The sequence below is a fragment of the Delphinapterus leucas genome, chromosome X (assembly GCF_059928025.1).
Source record: "Delphinapterus leucas isolate spDelLeu-1000000601 "Yukka" chromosome X, BTC_Dleu_Yukka2, whole genome shotgun sequence".
NCBI lineage: Eukaryota > Metazoa > Chordata > Mammalia > Artiodactyla > Monodontidae > Delphinapterus > Delphinapterus leucas.
The window spans coordinates 85,639,419-85,658,874 of NC_143150.1; the positions used below are offsets into that span (position 1 = coordinate 85,639,419).

The 19,456-nt window shown below is 36.3% G+C and overlaps 1 protein-coding gene and 1 non-coding gene across 4 annotated transcripts in view; one reads left to right on the forward strand and one right to left on the reverse strand.

Annotated features, from left to right (window-relative positions):
* The window catches only part of WNK3 (WNK lysine deficient protein kinase 3), a 127,900-nt gene that overhangs the window by 6,873 nt on the left and 101,571 nt on the right, over nt 1-19,456 (forward strand). The gene's annotated exons all lie outside the window — the stretch shown is intronic.
* On the reverse strand, nt 2,074-2,141 carry LOC115802244 (small nucleolar RNA SNORD52). Its single transcript, XR_004022664.1, has one exon. It is a non-coding gene; the product is annotated as a small nucleolar RNA SNORD52 (small nucleolar RNA).

Here is a 19,456-nt window from a genome sequence, read left to right on the forward strand (position 1 = left end):
ACAGGGATCCTTTTTTAAAAAAAATATTTATTTATTTGGCTGCGTTGGGTCTTAGTTGCGGCACGCGGGATCTTTCGTTGCGCCACGCGGGCTTCTTTCTAGTTGTGATGTGCGGGTTTTTCTCTCTAGTTGTGGCCCATGGGCTCCAGGGTGTGTGGGCTCTGTAGTTTGTGGCACGCGGGCTCTCTCGTTGATGTGTGCGAGCTCAGTAGTTGTGCCGCACAGGCTTAGTTGTCCTGCAGCATGTGGGATCATCTTAGTTTCCCGACCAGGGATTGAACCCACGTCCCTTGCATTGGAAGGTGGATTCTTTACCACTGGACCACCAGGGAAGTCCCACAAGGGTCCTTTTGAGAGGAAGGATGGCCATTAGTCAGAAGGAGATCTGACAATGGAAGCTGAGGTTGGAGTGATAGGAATGTGGGCAACCTCTAAAAGCTGGGAAAGGCAAGGAAACAGATTCTTCCCTAGAGCATACAGAAGGAACATAGCCTTGCCAACACCTTGATTTTAGTTGAGACTCATTTGGATTTTTTTTTTTTTTGCGGTACGTGGGCCTCTCACTGTTGTGGCGTCTCCCGTTGCGGAGCACAGGCTCCGGACGCGCAGGCTCAGCGGCCATGGCTCACAGGCCCAGCCGCTCTGCGGCATGTGGGATCGTCCCGGACCGGGGCACGAACCCGTGTCCCCTGCATCGGCAGGCGGACTCTCAACCACTGCGCCACCAGGGAAGCCCTCACTTGGAGTTTTGATCTCTACAATTGGAAGATAATAAATTTGTGTTGTTTTAAGCCACTAAATTTGTGGTAATTTGTTACAGCAGCAACAGGAAATGAATACAGTACACATAGCTATGATTTATTCATTTGTTCATTCATTCAACAAATAAATATTCAGTACCTACAGTGTACCAGAACTGTGCTAAGTGCTAGGGACGTAATGGGGATAAAAAGCAGACACAGGCACCATTTTCATAAAGCTTACAGTAGAGGGAGTTTATAGTCAGTAAGAAGAAGGCTTGGAGATTGGAATTAGTGAAAAGATGAAAGGGCTGTTAAATATAGATTTGTTTGAAAGAAATGGTAGGGTTGGGAAGAGCAAGCGACATGGATACTACTCCTTTACTACTTAGTTTTCTTTTTTATTTTGAGATAATTTGCTACTAACAATAGTTGCAAAGATAGTATAGAAGTTCCTGTATGTCCTTCACTCAGCTTTCCCTTATGCTAATATTTTAATCAGAGAACATTTATCAAAACTTAAGAAATTAGTATTACTACAGTACTATTAACTAAAGTACAGAACTTGTTTGGATTTCACCAGTTTTCCTATTGGTGTTCTTTTTTCAATGGTATGATCCAGTTCAGGATCCCACATTGCATGTAGTTATGTCCCTTTAGTCTCTTCCAATCTGTGAATCTGTTCTTCAATCTTTGTTTTTCATGATCTTGAACTTTTTTTCTTTATTTTCATGATCTTGAACTTTTAATGAGTACTGCTTAGTTAGTTTGTAGAGTGTTCCTTAATTTGGGTTTGTCTTATGTTTTCACATGATTAGATTCAGGCTATGAATTTTGGCAAGAATACCATAACATTTATTCATTGGAATTACCTCATAGTTTTATGTGGTCTCTTCTTAAGTATGACTGTTAAGTTTCTGAAAACCCAACAATTGGGGAAATTTGTCATTGAGGAACTTTAGTATATCTTAAGTTATAAATAATGGTGTCATACACTTTTGCATTTATCAAAATTAGTATTAATTGAGTACTTATGCAGGTACTTAATTTGAATATTTTATTTAATCTTGCAATAGTTATATGAGGTAGGGATGATTAGTTTTCAGGTGGTAGAAGTGAGGTTTAGATACATTAAGTAACTTTCCCAAAGGGGTAGAGTAAGGATTTATAGTCCATCAATTGTATATATAAAACACTTACATAGGTGATTTAAGAATTTCCTCCTCATTACTTATTTGAGCAGATCACTCTTTCATGTTTTTAACCATTTTACAACAAATGATTTCTTAAATGGACACTGTTTAAAATAAGATTCTTTTTTTCCCCCCCAAATGAGTTAGAACTTAATTTTGGGCTTCAGGACCAGCGTCAGAGACTCTAGTCTGAGAAATCATCATTCCTGTAAAATAAGGTTCTTAACATTAAACTAACTGCTGAAGCTCAAAGGGTACTAGTTAATGGTGTCATTTAAGGACACTCTCTGGCTTGGGGGCTCTGAGGAACAGTTTCATGGTTGGGTTGCCATGGTTCAGTGTCTGGCCTTCACCTTTTGTCAGTGTCTAGAGGTGGTTGGACACGTTGGGGAGACTGACTTGTGCTAACTCAAATGCCTAGGTTTAGGACAGAAATTCATTAATTTAGAATGAATTAATGAATTAACTTTATCTGATATAGTTGTTAGGTCATATGGTCTAACTGGTCTGTAGATTAGATACATGGGAAGCTAAATTATAATCAGAAGCTGGCTTAGTAAGTACAGAGTCAGAACAAAGGTACTAAATGTTCCTGTGTGTCCTGCTAAAACAGTATACTGACCGAATGAACTGGATGCTCAGGTCCTAACTGGATGAGGACATCCTCTTTGTTCAACAGTACTGGAAGACAAGTGAACCTGGTTATGTCTGTGGTTCATCCCCCTTTCCATATGTTATCTTTATCACCATCGATGAGCACTTTTCTTTAGGTATTAATACATACCATTGCAGTCTAAAAGCTTTAACATGCTCGTATGGCCAAACTGTGATTATTATATGCTGATTTCTTGATTAATACTTTGATGTTACCATTTACAAATTATAATTACCCTAGTGTGTGTTTATTTCATTTAGTTTTACACATATCTCTCCGTGGAAAGTGGTTTGTGAATGACGTATCTGAGGTCATTACTGTGAATATTGTTTCTGAGAGGCAGAGCTTTGAACTAGGAAGTACTTGGGATTCATAATACAGCAGACCTAAGTTCATTTGCCTGTGCCAGTTAGGTACCTTGGGCAAGCTAAGCAGTTTAGCATTTTGGAGCTTTACTTTTTCACTTGTTTTAAAAAGAAAAATATAATAAATATTTCTGATATCCAAAAAAAGAATAAAGAATAACATAATGGAAATTGTGTACCTGTTGTTCAGCTTGAGAAATAAAACGTTGAGAATTAGAGATAATGCTTATAAAGCACATGGTACATGTTTGAGTATTCAATAAATGTTAGTGATAAAATACTGAGTAACCTCATATTTATCCAGAATATTCATTGATATTTAAGAACCATTTTGAAGCCTTCGTAGCATTCATCTTTACTTGAACAAGTTATTTTATAATACAGCTTTTATAACAATGTTGATGATTTCTTCCTTTTTTCACGTTTGCAGAAACAGATCCACATAGCCTCTGACCTGGTTCTGTAGTTCATTGTTGGTGTTTGCATTAAGAGACATAGCTGATAACGCCATAGTTTACCTTTTGGAAACTAAATGCTTCTTATCTTGAATAAATACATATGCAGGTTAGTCATGTTGGTATTGTGCCTTGTCTCAGGAAAGGTTTTGCATACATTTTTAGCATTCCGTATATTATAATAGATTAAGTGTTTAGTTAACATGAGGACAGTATTTCTTTTTAAAGAAGTGTGGAGTAGTTAAAATCTGTTTGGTAAATTTGTATTTGACCTCTATTATATTTATCAGCCATATAACTTAATATTTGTAACACTGAAAAATTGATATTTGATGCTATTTTTTGGTGAGCTTACTACTGGAGACAGTAGATTTAGGGATCATTTTTGTAGACTATAATTTTCCGACTCTGTCAGCTCCATTAACTGTCACTGCTCTCTAGTTTGCCTTTTGTGGTTCATCACTCCTTTCTTGAGTACGAACTCTACTCATTGGCAACGTGTGAAAATTACCTTATCAAAGTGGTTATCATTAATACAATAGAGTGTGTCTGTGTGTCTGTGTGTCTGTGTGTCAATCTGTCTGTGTTTAAAGGAGGATTACTATAGTAGCTGAAAACTTTCCTCTGATTTTGGTGCTAGTTTGACAGGTTTACTTTCCTCTCACTGAATTAGAAGTGGACCTTTGAAGATCTTGGCCATACCTTTTTAGTGGACTTTACCTCCAGCATTATGTCTGGGACAGCAGTTGTAATTTTGTAAAGCTCTTTACTCTTAATGCTGACTACTTTTGATCCATAGGATCAAAGGATAAAGTGGAGTAATTTAGTTTGGTACATGAAAGACTTGTGCTCTGCTAATTTAATCAGAAGGCATCAAAATTTATTCATTATTCTTCAGAGTAGATCTGCTGATCTATCATGAGAGGATGACTCCTAGCTAATTACAGGGACATTTAGGATTTATTAGTCATTTTAGGTTAGCTAGAAAAGCATAAACACTTTACTTGTTTCCAGCTCTCTTCTAAGTTTGTTGTTCCTTGCTTTTGTTCTTTGAGTTCCTTAACTCTTTTTTTTTCAGGCTTTAAAAAATATTGAGATACACTGTGTAAGTTTAAGGTGTACAACTGTTGGTTTGATACATTTATATATTGCAATATGATCACTATAGTAACGTTAGTTAACACCTTTATCATGCATGTCACATATTTATCATTTCATTTTTGTGTTGAGAACAGCCAAGATTTAGTCTGTTAGGAACTTTGAAGTTCACCATACAGTATTGTTGACTATAATTACTATGCTGTATATTAGATCTCTAGAACTTATTTCTCTACTAGTTGTAAGTTTGTACCCTGAAATAACATTCCCCTACCCCTCAGCCCCTGGTAACCACTATTCTACTCTGATTTTACAAGTTCAGATTTTTAGACTCCACATATAAATGTATGATATTTGTAATTTGAAGGGATATCTGCATACCCATGTTCATTGCAGCATTCACAGTAGCCAAGATATGGCAACAACCTAAGTGTCTGTCAACAGAAGAATGGGTAAAGTAGATGTGATGTGTATACGTATACAATGGAATATTATTCAGCCATGAGAAAGAAGGAAATCCTGCCATTTGTGACAACATAGAAAGACCTTTAATGCATTGCTCTCAGTGAGATGTCAGAGAAAGACAAATACTATAAGTTCCTTAACTCTTTTTTAAAATAAATTTTTATTGTGACAAGATGTACATAACATAAAATTTACCATTTTAACCATTTTAAGTGTACAATTCAGTGGCATTAAGTACGTTCACCCTCACTACCACCCATTTCCAGAACTTTTTCATCATCCCAAACTGAAACTCTGTACCCATCAAACAATAACTCAGGTGTCCATCGACAGATGAATGGATAAAGATGTGGCACATATATACAATGGAATATTACTCAGCCATATAAAGAAACAAAATTGAGTTATTTCTAGTGAGGTGGATGGACCTAGAGTCTGTCATACAGACTGAAGTAAGTCAGAAACTTACTAACACATATATATGGAATCTAAAAAAAAAAAAAAGGTTCTGATGAACTTAGGGGCAGGACAGGAATAAAGATGCAGACTAGAGAATGGACTTGAGGACAGGGGAGGGGGAAGGGTAAGCTGGGACGAAGTAAGAGAGTAGCATTGACATATATACACTACCAAATGTAAAATAGATAGCTAGTGGGAAGCAGCTGCATAGCACAGGGAGATCAGCTCGGTGCTTTGTGACCACCTAGAGGGGTGGGATAGGGAGACGCAAAAGGGAGGGGATATGGGGATATATGTATACATATAGCTGATTCACTTTGTTTTACAGCAGAAACTAACACAACATTGTAAAGCAATTGTACTCCAATGAATATGTTAAAAAAAAAACAAAAAACCTCCCCATTCCCCACTCTTCCCATCCCCTGGTAACCACTATTCTACTTTCTGTCTCTACGAATTTGTCTATTCTAGGTATCCCATATAAGTGGAATCATACAATATTTGTTCTTTTGTGTCTGGGTTATCTCACTTAGCGTAATGTTTTCAAGATTCATCTATGCTGTAGCATGTATAAGAATTTCATTCCTTTTTAAGACTGAACTTGTATGTATATACCACACTTGTTTTATCCATTCATCCATTGATGGACATTTGTATTGTGTCCACCTTTTGGCTATTATGAATAACACTGCTATGATATTAGTGTACAAATATCTGCTCAAGTCCCTGCTTTCAATTCTTTTTGGTATATACCTAGAAAGTGAGATTGCTGGATCATATTTCAGTTTTTTAGGAACTGCCATACTGTTTTCCATAGCGTTCATTTTACATTCCCACCAGCAATGAACAAGGGTTCTATTTACTCCACGTTTGCCAATATTTGTTATTTTCTGTGTGTGTGTGTGTGTGTGTGTGTGTGTTTAATAGCCATCCTAATGGGTGTGAAGTGGCATCTCATTCTGGATTTGATTTGTATTTCTCCAATGACTAGAGATGTTGAGCCTCTTTTTGTGTGCTTATTCACCATTTATATTTCTGTTTTTGAAAAATGTCTATTCAAGTCCTTTGCCAATTTTTCAATTGGGTTGTTGTTGTTGCTGTTGTTGTTGAGTGACAGGAATTCTTTTATATATTCTGAGTATTAATCCCTTATTAGATATAGAGTTGCAAATATTTTCTCCCATTCTGTAGATTGCCTTTTCACTGTCTTATGGTGCCTTTAATGCACAAGTTTTTAATTTTTTTTCTTTTTTTGAGGGGGTGTGGTACGCGGGCCTCTCACTGTTGTGGCCTCTCCCGTTGCGGAGCACAGGCTCCGGACGCTCAGGCCCAGCGGCCATGGCTCATGGGCCTAGCCGCTCCATGGCATGTGGGATCTTCCCGGACCAGGGCACGAACCCGTGTCCCTTGCATCGGCAGGCGGACTCTCAACCACTGCGCCACCAGGGAAGCCCAAGTTTTTCATTTTGATTTAGTTCAGTTTATATATTTTATCTTTTGTTGCCTGTGTGCTTTCACTTAAAAATTCATTGCTAAACCCAGTGTCATGAAGATTTTTCCCCTATATTTTCTTATAAAAGTTTTATAATTTTACCTCTTATGTTTATTAGGTCTTTGATGCATTTTGAGTTAATTTTTGTATATGGTGTAAGGTAAGGGTAACCACTGTTCTGCTCTCTGTTTTTACAAGTTCTTCATTCTTTTGCACATGGATACTCAGTTTCTCCAACCTTTTGTGAAGAGACAATCCTTTCTCCATTGAAAGATCTTGACATCCTTGTCGAAAATCATCTATTTGACTATTTATACGAGGAATTATTTCTAGCTCTATAGTCTATTCCATTGATCTTTATGCCAGTATCACAGTGTTTTGATTACCATAGCTTTGTAGTAAGTTTTGAAGTCCAGAACTTCAACTTTGTTCTTTTTTCAAGATTGTTTTGGTTATTTGAGGTCCCTTGAGATTCTGTATGAATTTTAGCATGGGTTTTTTTTTTAATTTCTGGGTTTTTTAGGATAGTTTTTTTTTTATTTCTGCAAAAAAATGGGATTTTGATAGAATCTGCAGATCTCTTTTGGCATTGACATCATAACAGTATTAAGGTTTTCAATCCGTAAAAATGGGATGTGTTTCTATTTATTTATGTCTTCTATAATTTTAGCAATGTTTTGTAGTTTTAAGTGTTATAAGTCTTTTGCCTCCTTAGATAAGTTTCTTCCTAGATATTTTATTCTTTTTGATGCTATTATAAATTGAATTATTTTCTTAATTTCCTTTTTGGATTATTTATTTTAGTGTATAGAAGCACAACTTTTTTTTCCTTTTTCATTAGGGTGAATTTATTTATAATTTATCATTACATCAGTGCTATCCCCCTTGGGGTTCCCAACTTTATGCAGGATATCCCTTTATATTCTAGAAACACAACCTATTTTTGAGTGTTGATTTTGTATCCTGCAACTTTGCTGAACTAGTTTAGTAGTGATTCATTTTTTAAATATATATATACATATATATCTTCTTTTTAAAAAAATTTTTTAACATCTTTATTGGAGTATAATTGCTTTACAATGGTGTGTTAGTTTCTGCTTTATAACAAAGTGAATCAGTTATACATATACATATGTTCCCATATCTCTTCCCTCTTGTGTCTCCCTCCCTCCCACCCTCCCTATCCCACCCCTCTAGGTGGTCACAGAGCACCGAGCTGATCTCCCTGTGCTATGCGGCTGCTTCCCACTAGCTATCTATTGTACGTTTGGTAGTGTATATATGTCCATGCCACTCTCTCACTTTGTCACAGTAGTGATTGATTTTGAGTGTCTGGAAAAGGAAGCTAACCACTAATAAAAAGGAAAAAAATATGATATATTTTTAAGTTAACAGGAATAAAGTAAACAGCAAAGTAAAATAAATAAAGAACCTAAAATAAGATGGAAGGACTAAAATTAAATATATCTTTTGCTATATCAAATGTGGACAGATTGCACTTGCAGGAGTACCAACCAATATTAATATCTATTATAGAAGAAAGAAAGTAAACTTAAAGCATTAAACAGGGTGTTATAAAGTTATTTACTTCACAGTTTAAGAAGATAAAGCCCTTTGATAAAGACCTATAGGCACCAAAAAGATTCTGGCTAATATTTTAAATTCAGAACCTCTAATAGATTAAAGGAAAATGGATAAACATATAGCTGTAGTAGGAAATTTCAGGTGCAGATCAAGCGGATGAAAAGTGAATAAATATAGAGGAAGTGAATTATATAATCCACAAACTCCATTTGTTGGATATATAGAAGCTTATATTCTCCAAATGGGGAATATACATTTTTATGGTCTACAAGCCACTAAAAAAGTTGGTTAAATATGTGGCCCAAAGAAAACCTTAAGTTAAAAGAAAAGAGATTTTATATTCTGCATTACTCAATAAAATTAGAAATAAATAATGAAAAAAGTAACAAAAAAACTCTTAACTAATTGGAGATCAGAAATCACACTCCTAGATAAAATTTGGATCAAGGAGAAAATCAAAACTCAAAGTATAAACTACCTAGAAAGCAATGAAAAAGAAGACATTGCAACAAAACTTGTGAGTCATTGCAAAAGCTATACCCAGAAGAAAATTTATCAGCTAAAATGTCTTCATTATTAATGAACAGTAACTGTTGGGTTGGCAAAAAAGTGCCTTCGTTTTTCAAGTAAAAATAAAAGACACATTTTTCATTTTCACTAAGAAATTTATTGAACAATGTATTCACCCTTTTGTTCTACTACCTCCTGCCATTTTTCAGGCAACTTCATAATTCCATCTTCCCAAAACTTTTTATCATTTTTGTTTCTTTCGGTACGCGGTCCTCTCACTGTTGTGGCCTCTCCTGTTGCGGAACACAGGCTCCGGACGCGCAGGCTCAGTGGCCATGGCTCATGGGCCTAGCCGCTCCACGGCATGTGGGATCTTCCCGGACCGGGGCACGAACCCATGTCCCCTGCATCGGCAGGCGGACTATCAACAACTGCGCCACCAGGGAAGCCCCACTTTTTATCTTTTATAGCGAAGAACTCTTCCAGGTGCCTTTTACAGTCTTCCAGGGAATGGAAATTTTTTCCATTAAGAGAATTTTGTAAAGACCGAAATAAACGGAAATCCGAAGGTGCAATGTCTGGTGAATACGGCAGATGAATCAGAACTTCCCAGCCAAGCTGTAACAGGTTTTGCCTGGTTATCAAAGAAACATGTGGTCTTGTGTTATCCTGATGGAAGATTATGCGTTTTCTGTTGACTAATTCCAGACGCTTTTCATCAAGTGCTGCTTTCAGTTGGTCTAATAGGGAGCAGTACTTGTTGGAATTAATCGTTTGGTTTTCCAGAAGGAGGTCATAATAGAGGACTCCCTTCCAATCCTACCATATACATGACATCACCTTCTTTGGATGAAGACCAGCCTTAGGTGTGGTTGGTGGTGGTTCATTTCGCTTGCCCCACGATCTCTTCCGCTCCACGTTATTGTACAGTGTCAAAGGAATTCACATAACCAAGCTGGTGCAAATGATTTTAACCGCTTGATTTGGATATTCTGAATATGTCGGCTATCTCCCACACGGTATAACGTTGATTGTTCTCAATGAATGTCTCAATTTGATGGTTATCAACTTCAACTGGTCTACCCAACTGTAGAGCATCGTCCAGCGAGAACTCTCCAGCACGAAACTTCGCAAACCACTTTTGACATGTTCGATCAGTCACAGCACCTTCTCCATACACTGCACCAATCGTTTTCTGCATTTCGGTTACCTTTTTCCTTTCTTGAAATAATAAAGTATAATATGCCAAAAATGTTGCTTTTTTTCTTTCCATCTTCAATATTAGAATCACTGCACAAAAGTTCACCAATTTTGATAAGAGTTTTTTTAAACACACGCTGATATGACAGCTGTCACATACAATCTAACAAAATTGTTTTGAATGAAGTTAAAGACTATTAAGTGCTACTAGAGCCATCTTATGGAAAATACTGGCCAAACCTGTGGCCAACCCGATAGAAGGAATTTAGTACCTATCTTAAGACATTAGGGAAATAACAGTAAAAGAAAGCAAAATAAAGGAAGAGGGAATTAATAAAGATACCTGAAATCAAAAATTATAAATAGATATGAAATTCTAATATTTTGGACTCTCTGAAAAATGATTAATAAACCTGATAAAAGAAAATATGAGGGCAAAAAATACATGAGAGATGCAACATAGCCAGCTCTGGAAGAGTAAAAGAATTATAAGAGAATATGATGTGCACATTTGACAACAAATTTTCCTAACATTTTCATATGAAACATTTCAAATATAGAACAAAGTTGAAAATCTTAGAACATTCGTAATATCTGCTGTCTAGATTCTACCTTTCACATTGATAACACAGTTTAAATCTTAAGTAATGGATTACTCCTAATCAAAATATAAACCCAAAATGTACAGGAGAAAAAGAAAAGTTAAATAGGCCAGTTATTAAGACGATGTAGAAAGGGGATTTAAGCTCTTTTTTCCCCCCTCTTAATACCAGGGCAAGGAAGCATCCCAAGAATTTGCAATGCGAAATTGTTTATAATAAAGAAAACTTGGATCAGTCTAAATGCCCATCAATGGGTGAATGGCTAAATTGTGTTAGAACTATCTAATGAGATATTATAGAATAGTTAAACTAGAACTATACATATCAAAATACATAAATATAAAAAATGTAATATTGAGCAAAATAATTTGCAAAAGGACACATACCATGTGATAACCAATTATATCTCCTACAGCAGCAAGGAATAATTGGAAACTGCAATTTTTAAAAAGTACTATTTACAGTAGCACCCAAAAATGAAATACTTAAGTATAAATAACAAAGTATGTGTAGAATCTGTATGCTGATAACTAAAAAACACTTAAAAGAAATCGAAGATCTCAATAAATGGATTGGTTGGTTGGAAGACTCACTGTTGTTAAGATGTTCATTCTCTCCATATGACCTAGAAATTCAAAACAATTATATCGGAATCCCAGCAGGAATGTTTTTACATGTTGACAAGCTGATTCTAAAACTAATATGGAAAGGCAAGGAACTAGAATAGCTGAAACAATTTTGATAAAGAAGAACAAGTTTGAAGAATTCATGTTAACTGATTTCTAGACTTACTCTAAAGGTATAGTAATAATACATGTATGGTATTGGCAAAAAGGTAGACACACAGATCAGTGGAACAGAATAGAGTTCAGAAATAGACCCAAACACATATGGTCAAGTGATTTTAAAAAGGAAAATGCTGCAATGTTAATTTGGCATAGGAAGGATGGTCTCTTCAACAAAAGGTGCCGGAACAATTGGACATACATATTCAAAAAAATGAATCTTGACCTAACTCTCATACATTATACAAAATTTAACTCAAAATAAATTATAGACCTAAAAAGTAAAACAAGAAACTAAAACTTCTAGAAGGAAACATATGAGAAAATCTTTTTGAAATTTTGGTTAGGCAGAGAGTTCTTGGATGTAACAACAAAATCATGATCCAAAGAAAAAAATCAATAAATTGGACTTCATCAAAATTAAAATATTTTGCTCTATGAAAGACACGTTAAGAGAATGAAAAGACAGTCCACAGACTGGCAAAGAATATTTTCTTTCCTTTTTTAAAAAATTTATTTATTTTTGGCTGCGTTGGGTTTTCATCACCGTGCACGGGCTTTCTCTAGTTGCAGCAAGAGGGGGCTACTCTTCATTGCGGTGTGTGGGCTTCTCATTGTGGTGGCTTCTCTTGTTGCAGAGCACAGGCTCTAGGCACACAGGCTTCAGTAGTTGTGGCTTGTGGACTCTAGAGTGCAGGCTCAGTAGTTGTGGCACACCGGCTTAGTTGCTCCACGGCATGTGGAATCTTCCCAGACCAGGGATCGAACCTGTGTCCCCTGCATTGGCAGGCGGATTAGTAACCACTGCGCCACCAGGGAAGTCCCCTGGCAGAGAATATTTTCAAATCACATATGTGACAAAGGACTTGTGTCCAGAATCTGTAAAGAACTCTCAAAACTTAACAAGGTAAAACAACCCAATTTTAAAATGGGCTAAAGATTTGAACAGACATCTCACCAAAGTAGACAGATACATGGCAAGTAAGCGTGTGAGAAGATGCTTTAAATAAGGAAATTATATTGTTAGGGAAAAGGAAATTAAAACCATAATCTCATACTCCAGTACAACTATTAGAATGGCTAAAACCAACCAAACCAGAAAAGCCACCTGACAGTACCAGATGTTGGTGAGGATGAAGAATGCAGAGAAATTCTCATATATTGCTGTCTTTTTCTTATAAAGTTAAGCATACCTTATGACCAATCAATCCTACATGAGATAGTTACCCAAGAAAACCTATGTTCACACAGACTTGTACATGAATATATTTATAGTAGCTTTATTTGTAATTACTCAAAACTGAAATCACCCAAATTCCTCTCATCTGGGGAATGGATAAGTCGACTATGGTTCATCCATAGGTGGAATACTATTCAACAATTAAAAGCAACAAACTATTGATACTTGCACAATAAGGATAAATCTAAAAGACATTATGCTAAGTGAAAGATGCCAGGCTCAAAGGCTTTCTTCTCATTTATAAGAGTTTCTAGAAAAGACAAAATTATAGGAATAATAAATAGATCAGTGGTTTCTAGCATTTAAGGGTGAGGTGAGAGTTTGACTATAAAGGGATGGTGCAAGGGAGTTTTTTCGGGGGAGTGATGGAACTGTTCTGTATTTTAATTGTGGCAGTGGTTACATGACTTTATGCATTTGTTGAAACTCATGAAACTGTACACCAAAAAGAGTCAATTTTACTAGATATAAACTTTAAAATAAAATTTAATATATGGCTCAGGAGAAAGAAGCTGAGAGACTGTCAGCTCTTTCTCCCTACCCCCGCCCTGCACAAAAAAAATCTTACTGAAACTCTGGACAAATGTAAAGCCATGTTTTTAGATGGTTTTCAGATGCCAGTTTTATCCAAAATTTTATATATATGTTTCCAATTAAGATTCCAGGGGATTCTATTTTATTTTATTTTGTATTTTATTGATTTATTTATTTACTTTTAAACTTTTAATTTTATATTGGAGTATAGTTGATTAACAATATTGTGCCAGTTTCAGCTGCACAACAAAGTGATTCAGTTCCTCATATACACGTATCTATTCTTTTTCAAATTCCTTTCCCAATTAGGCCTCCACATAATATTGAGCAGAGTTCCCTGTGCTATACAGCAGGTCCCCGCTGGCTATTCGTTTTAAATATAGTACTGTGCACACATCAATCCCAAACTCTCTAATCATCTCTCCCCCCAGTCCTTCCCTCCTGGCAACCACAAGTTCGATAAGTCTGTGAATCTGTTTCTGCTTTACAAGTAAGTTCATTTGTATCATTTTTTAAGATTCCGCATGTAAGGGATATCATACAATATTTCTCCCTCTCTGTCTGACCCACTTCACTCAGCACAACAATCTCCAGGTCCATCCATGTTGCCACAGATGGCGTTACTTCATTCTTTTTAATGGCCAAGTAACATTCCATTGTATATATGTACCACATCTTCTTCATCCATTCATCTATTGATGGACATTTAGGTTGCTTCCATGCCTTGGCTATTGCTGCTGTTGTAAAGCTGCACTGAGCAGCTTATGGGATTTTAGTTCCATGACCAGGGATCAAACCCGGGCCCTTGGCAATGAGTGTGCAGAGTCCTAACCAGTGGACCACCAGGGAATTCCTGATTCTCTTTTATTTTAATTGAAAAAAATGATCTTAATTTTTTATGGAATATAAATAGATTAGCCAAGAAAATAATGAAGAATAGGAAAGTGACTTAGTCTTACCAGTTATTAAACATACTGAAAGCTACTGCCATAGGAATAGACAGATTGGTGGAAGGAAGCAGAACCCATTGTAGCTGGAAATTTAATATACAACAAACATGTTCTTCAAGTCAGTGAGAAACGAATGGTTTAAGTGGTGCTAGCAAAACTGATTAACCATCTAGATGAGAATACTGCATGTACAGAAATGGATTCCAGATGGATTAAGAAGTTAAATATAAAAAGTAAAGTCTTAGAAGACTAAAATTTAGATATTTACATAAGAGATATTCAATAAAGTAAAAGATATTACTGAGTGACTATGGGGTGTACTAAATGGTCATTATCTGAAGAAAAGACTCTTCTGTGCCAGTCTTCTCCCCCTAATTTTCCAGATATAACTGCAGTTATTCATTTGTATATCTGTCTAGTCCTTTTTCAATACATTTAAATATATACTAGAAAGCATAGCATTGTTCGGGATGGTTCTTCTTTTATGTACAAAGTATATTATAAATTTTCTTTCAGATCGATTTTTTTCACTCACCAGTAGGTCTTAGAGATCTATCCACATTAGTACACATAGATCTAGCTCATTTGTTTAATTGTTACTTGTTTATAACCAAGTTTAGCATACTGTGACCCATTTGATCCTGGGCAGGTTACTTAACCACCTTAACCTCAGTTTTTTTTTTTCAAAATGGCGATGACAATAGTAGTGACTATCTCAAAGGGTTGTTGTAGGGACTAAATGTGTTAATATACAAAAAAAATTTAGGGCAGTGCTTGGCATATAATAAACTTTGTTATTGACATTTTGATTATTTCTAATTTTTCACAACTACAGACCATGCTGCAACTGACTGTCCTTTTACATATTTTCTTATACACATCAAGGAATAATGTAAATAACCAAAAATGAAATTGCCAGAGCTCTGGTGTGCTGCTTAACTAGGGTTACTATGAAGTCTTAAAAAAACCTCTTTTAACAGAAGTCTTTTCCTTTTATCAAGTTGCCATTTCTTCTACTCTCTTGAGTTTGATAAAAATACATTCTAGGGACTTCCCTGGTGGCGCAGTGGTTAAGAGTCCGCCTGCCAATGCAGGGGACATGGGTTCGATCCCTGGTCTGGGAAGATCCCACATGCCTCAGAGCAACTAAGCCCACGGGCCCTAGAGCCCGTGCTCCACGACAAGAGAAGCCACCGCAGTGAGAAGCCCGCACACAGCAAATAAGACCCAACACAGCAAAAAATAATTAAATAAAAAAAATTATATCAAGGTATATATTTTTTATCTTAAAAAAATCCTTTGTTTGAACCCTTCTCATATTTCAAACACTACTGTGGATTTACTTATATATTTCTTTTTTCATTTTGGTGGGGTGTAGGAAGGGATGGGAATTAAGTTAATATGTTGTTAACTATCTTGAAATGGACATCATACCTAAATTTTTAACTAGCATATTTGATTATTTCTCTATCAACATCAAAGCTTAAAATAGTTCTGTCACTCCTTTCTCTCCTGCTTCCCCTTGCAGAAGACAGAAATAGTTTTTATTCTTCCTTCTCTATTGGATTTTAATGAAATAATCTGGAATTTTAATTAAAGACTTACCTTTTTGCATTACAGTTGACCATTGAACAACGTGGGGGATACGGGTGCTGGCCCTGAGCAGCTGAAAATTCATGATAACTTTATAGTCGGCTTTCCATATCTGCAGTTCTGCATCCAAGGATTCAACCAACCACCTATCATGTAGCAATGTAGTATTTATTGAAAAAAGAAACCATGTGTAAGTGGGTCTATGGAGTTGAAACTTGTGTTGTTCAAAGGTCAACTGCATATATCTTCTATATTAATTACTGTTTAGAAAATTTTACCAAACATATCAGCCACAATTACTTAGGCTTCATTTTTTTTAAAACATCTTTATTGCGGTATAATTGCTTTACAATGGTGTGTTAGTTTCTGCTTTATAACAAAGTGAATCAGTTATACATATACATATGTTCCCATATCTCTTCCCTCTTGCATCTTCCACCCTCCCACCCTCCCTATCCCACCCTCCAGGCGGTCACAAAGCACCGAGCTGATCTCCCTGTGCTATGCGGCTGCTTCCCACTAGCTATCTACCTTACGTTTGGTAGTATATATATGTCCATGCCTCTCTCCCGCTTTGTCACAGCTCACCCTTCCCCCTCCCCATATCCTCAAGTCCGTTCTGAAGTAGGTCCGTGTCTTTGTTCCTGTCTTACCCCTAGGTTCTTCATGACATTTTCTTTCTTAAATTCCATATATATGTGTTAGCATACGGTATTTGTCTTTCTCTTTCGGAATTACTTCACTCTGTATGACAGACTCTAGGTCTATCCACCTCATTACAAATAGCTCAATTTCGTTTCATTTTATGGCTGAGTAATATTCCATTGTATATATATGCCACATCTTCTTTATCCATTCATCCGATGATGGGCACTTAGGTTGTTTCCATCTCCAGGCTATTGTAAATAGAGCTGAAATGAACATTTTGGTACATGACTCTTTTTGAATTATGGTTTTCTCAGGGTATATGCCCAGTAGTGGGATTGCTGGGTCATATGGTAGTTCTATTTGTAGTTTTTTAAGGAACCTCCATACTGTTCTCCATAGTGGCTGTACCAATTCACATTCCCACCAGCAGCGCAGGAGTGTTCCCTTTTCTCCACACCCTCTCCAGCGTTTATTGTTTCTAGATTTTTTGATGATGGCCATTCTGACTGGCGTGAGATGATATCTCGTTGTAGTTTTGATTTGCATTTCTCTAATGATTAATGATATTGAGCATTCTTTCACGTGTTTGTTGGCAGTCTGTATATCTTCTTTGCAGAAATGTCTATTTAGGTCTTCTGCCCATTTTTGGATTGGGTTGTTGGTTTTTCTGTTATTGAGCTGCATGAGCTGCTTGTAAATTTTGGAAATTATTCCTTTGTCAGTTGCTTCATTTGAAAATATTTTCTCCCATTCTGAGCGTTGTCCTTTGGTCTTGTGTATGGTTTCCTTTGCTGTGCAAAAGCTTTGAAGTTTCATTAGGTCCCATTTGTTTATTTTTGTTTTTATTTCCATTTCTCTAGGAGGTGGGTCAAAAAGGACCTTGCTGTGATTTATGTCATAGAGTGTTCTGCCTATGTTTTCCTCTAAGAGTTTGATAGTTTCTGCCTTACATTTAGGTCTTTAATCCATTTTGAGCTTATTTTTGTGTATGGTGTTAGGGAGTGATCTAATCTCATACTTTTACCTGTAGCTGTCCAGTTTTCCCAGCACCACTTATTGAAGAGGCTGTCCTTTCTCCACTGTGCATTCCTGCCTCCTTTGTCAAAGATAAGGTGACCATATGTGCGTGGGTTTATCTCTGGGCTTTCTATCCTGTTCCATAGATCTGTCTTTCTGTTTCTGTGCCAGTACCATACTGTCTTGATTACTGTAGCTTTGTAGTATAGTCTGAAGTCAGGGAGCCTGATTCCTCCAGCTCTGTTCTACGTTCTCAAGATTGCTTTGGCTATTCGGGGACTTTTGTGTTTCCATACAAATTGTGAAATTTTTTGTTCTAGTTCTGTGAAAAATGCCAGTGGTAGTTTGATAGGGATTGCATTGCATCTGTAGATTGCTTTGGATAGTAAAGTCATTTTCCCAATGTTGATTCTTCCAACCCAAGAGCATGGTATATCTCTCCATCTATTTGTATCATCTTTAATTTCTTTCATCAGTGTCTTATAATTTTCTGCATACAGGTCTTTTGTCTCCTTAGGTAGGTTTATTCCTAGATATATTATTCTTTTTGTTGCAATGGTAAATGGGAGTGTTTTCTTGATTTCCCTTTCAGATGTTTCATCATTAGTGTATACTAATGCAAGAAATTTCTGTGCATTAATTTTGTATCCTGCAACTTTACCAAATTCATTGATTAGCTCTAGTCGTTTTCTGGTAGCATCTTTAGGATTCTCTATGTATAGTATCATGTCATCTGCCAACAGTGACAGCTTTACTTCTTCTTTTCCAATTTGCATTCCTTTTATTTCCTTTTCTTCTCTGATTGCTGTGGCTAAAACTTCCAAAACTATATTGAATAAGAGTGGTAAGAGTGGGCAACCTTGTCTTGTTCCTGCTCTTAGTGGAAATGCTTTCAGTTTCTCACCATTGAGGATGATGTTGGCTGTGGGTTTGTCATATATGGCCTTTATTCTGTTGAGGAAAGTTCCCTCTATGCCTACTTTCTGCAGGGTTTTTATCATAAATGGGTGTTGAATTTTGTCGAAAGCTTTCTCTGCATCTATTGAGATGATCATATGGTTTTTCTCCTTCAATTAGTTAATACGGTGTATCACGTTGATTGATTTGCGTATATTGAAGAATCCTTGCATTCCTGGAATAAACCCCACTTGATCATGGTGTATGATCCTTTTAATGTGCTGTTGGATTCTGTTTGCTAGTATTTTGTTGAGGATTTTTGCATCTGTGTTCATCAGTGATATTGGCCTGTAGTTTTCTTTCTTTGTGACATCCTTGTCTGGTTTTGGTATCAAGGTGATGGTGGCCTCGTACAGTGAGTTTGGGAGTGTTCCTCCTCTCCAGTTTTTTGGAAGAGTTTGAGAAGGATAGATGTTAGCTCTTCTCTAAATGTTTGATAAGATTCACCTGTGAAGCCATCTGGTCCTGGACTTTTGTTTGTTAGAAGATTTTTAATCACAGTTTCAATTTCATTACTTGTGATTGGTCTATTCATATTTTCTATTTCTTCCTGATTCAGTCTTGGCAGGTTGTGCCTTTCTAAGAATTTGTCCATTTCTTCCATGTTGTCCATTTTATTGGCATAGAGTTGCTTGTAGTAATCTCTCATGATCTTTTGTATTTCTGCAGTGTCAGTTGTTACTTCTCCTTTTTCATTTCTAATTCTATTGATTTGAGTCTTCTCCCTTTTTTTCCTGATGAGTCTGGCTAATGGTTTATCTATTTTGTTTATCTTCTCAAAGAACCAGCTTTTAGTTTTATTGATCTTTGCTATTGTTTCCTTCATTTCTTTTTCATTTATTTGTGATCTGAATTTTATGATTTCTTTCTTTCTGCTAATTTTGGGTTTTTTTTTGTTCTTCTTTCTCTAATTG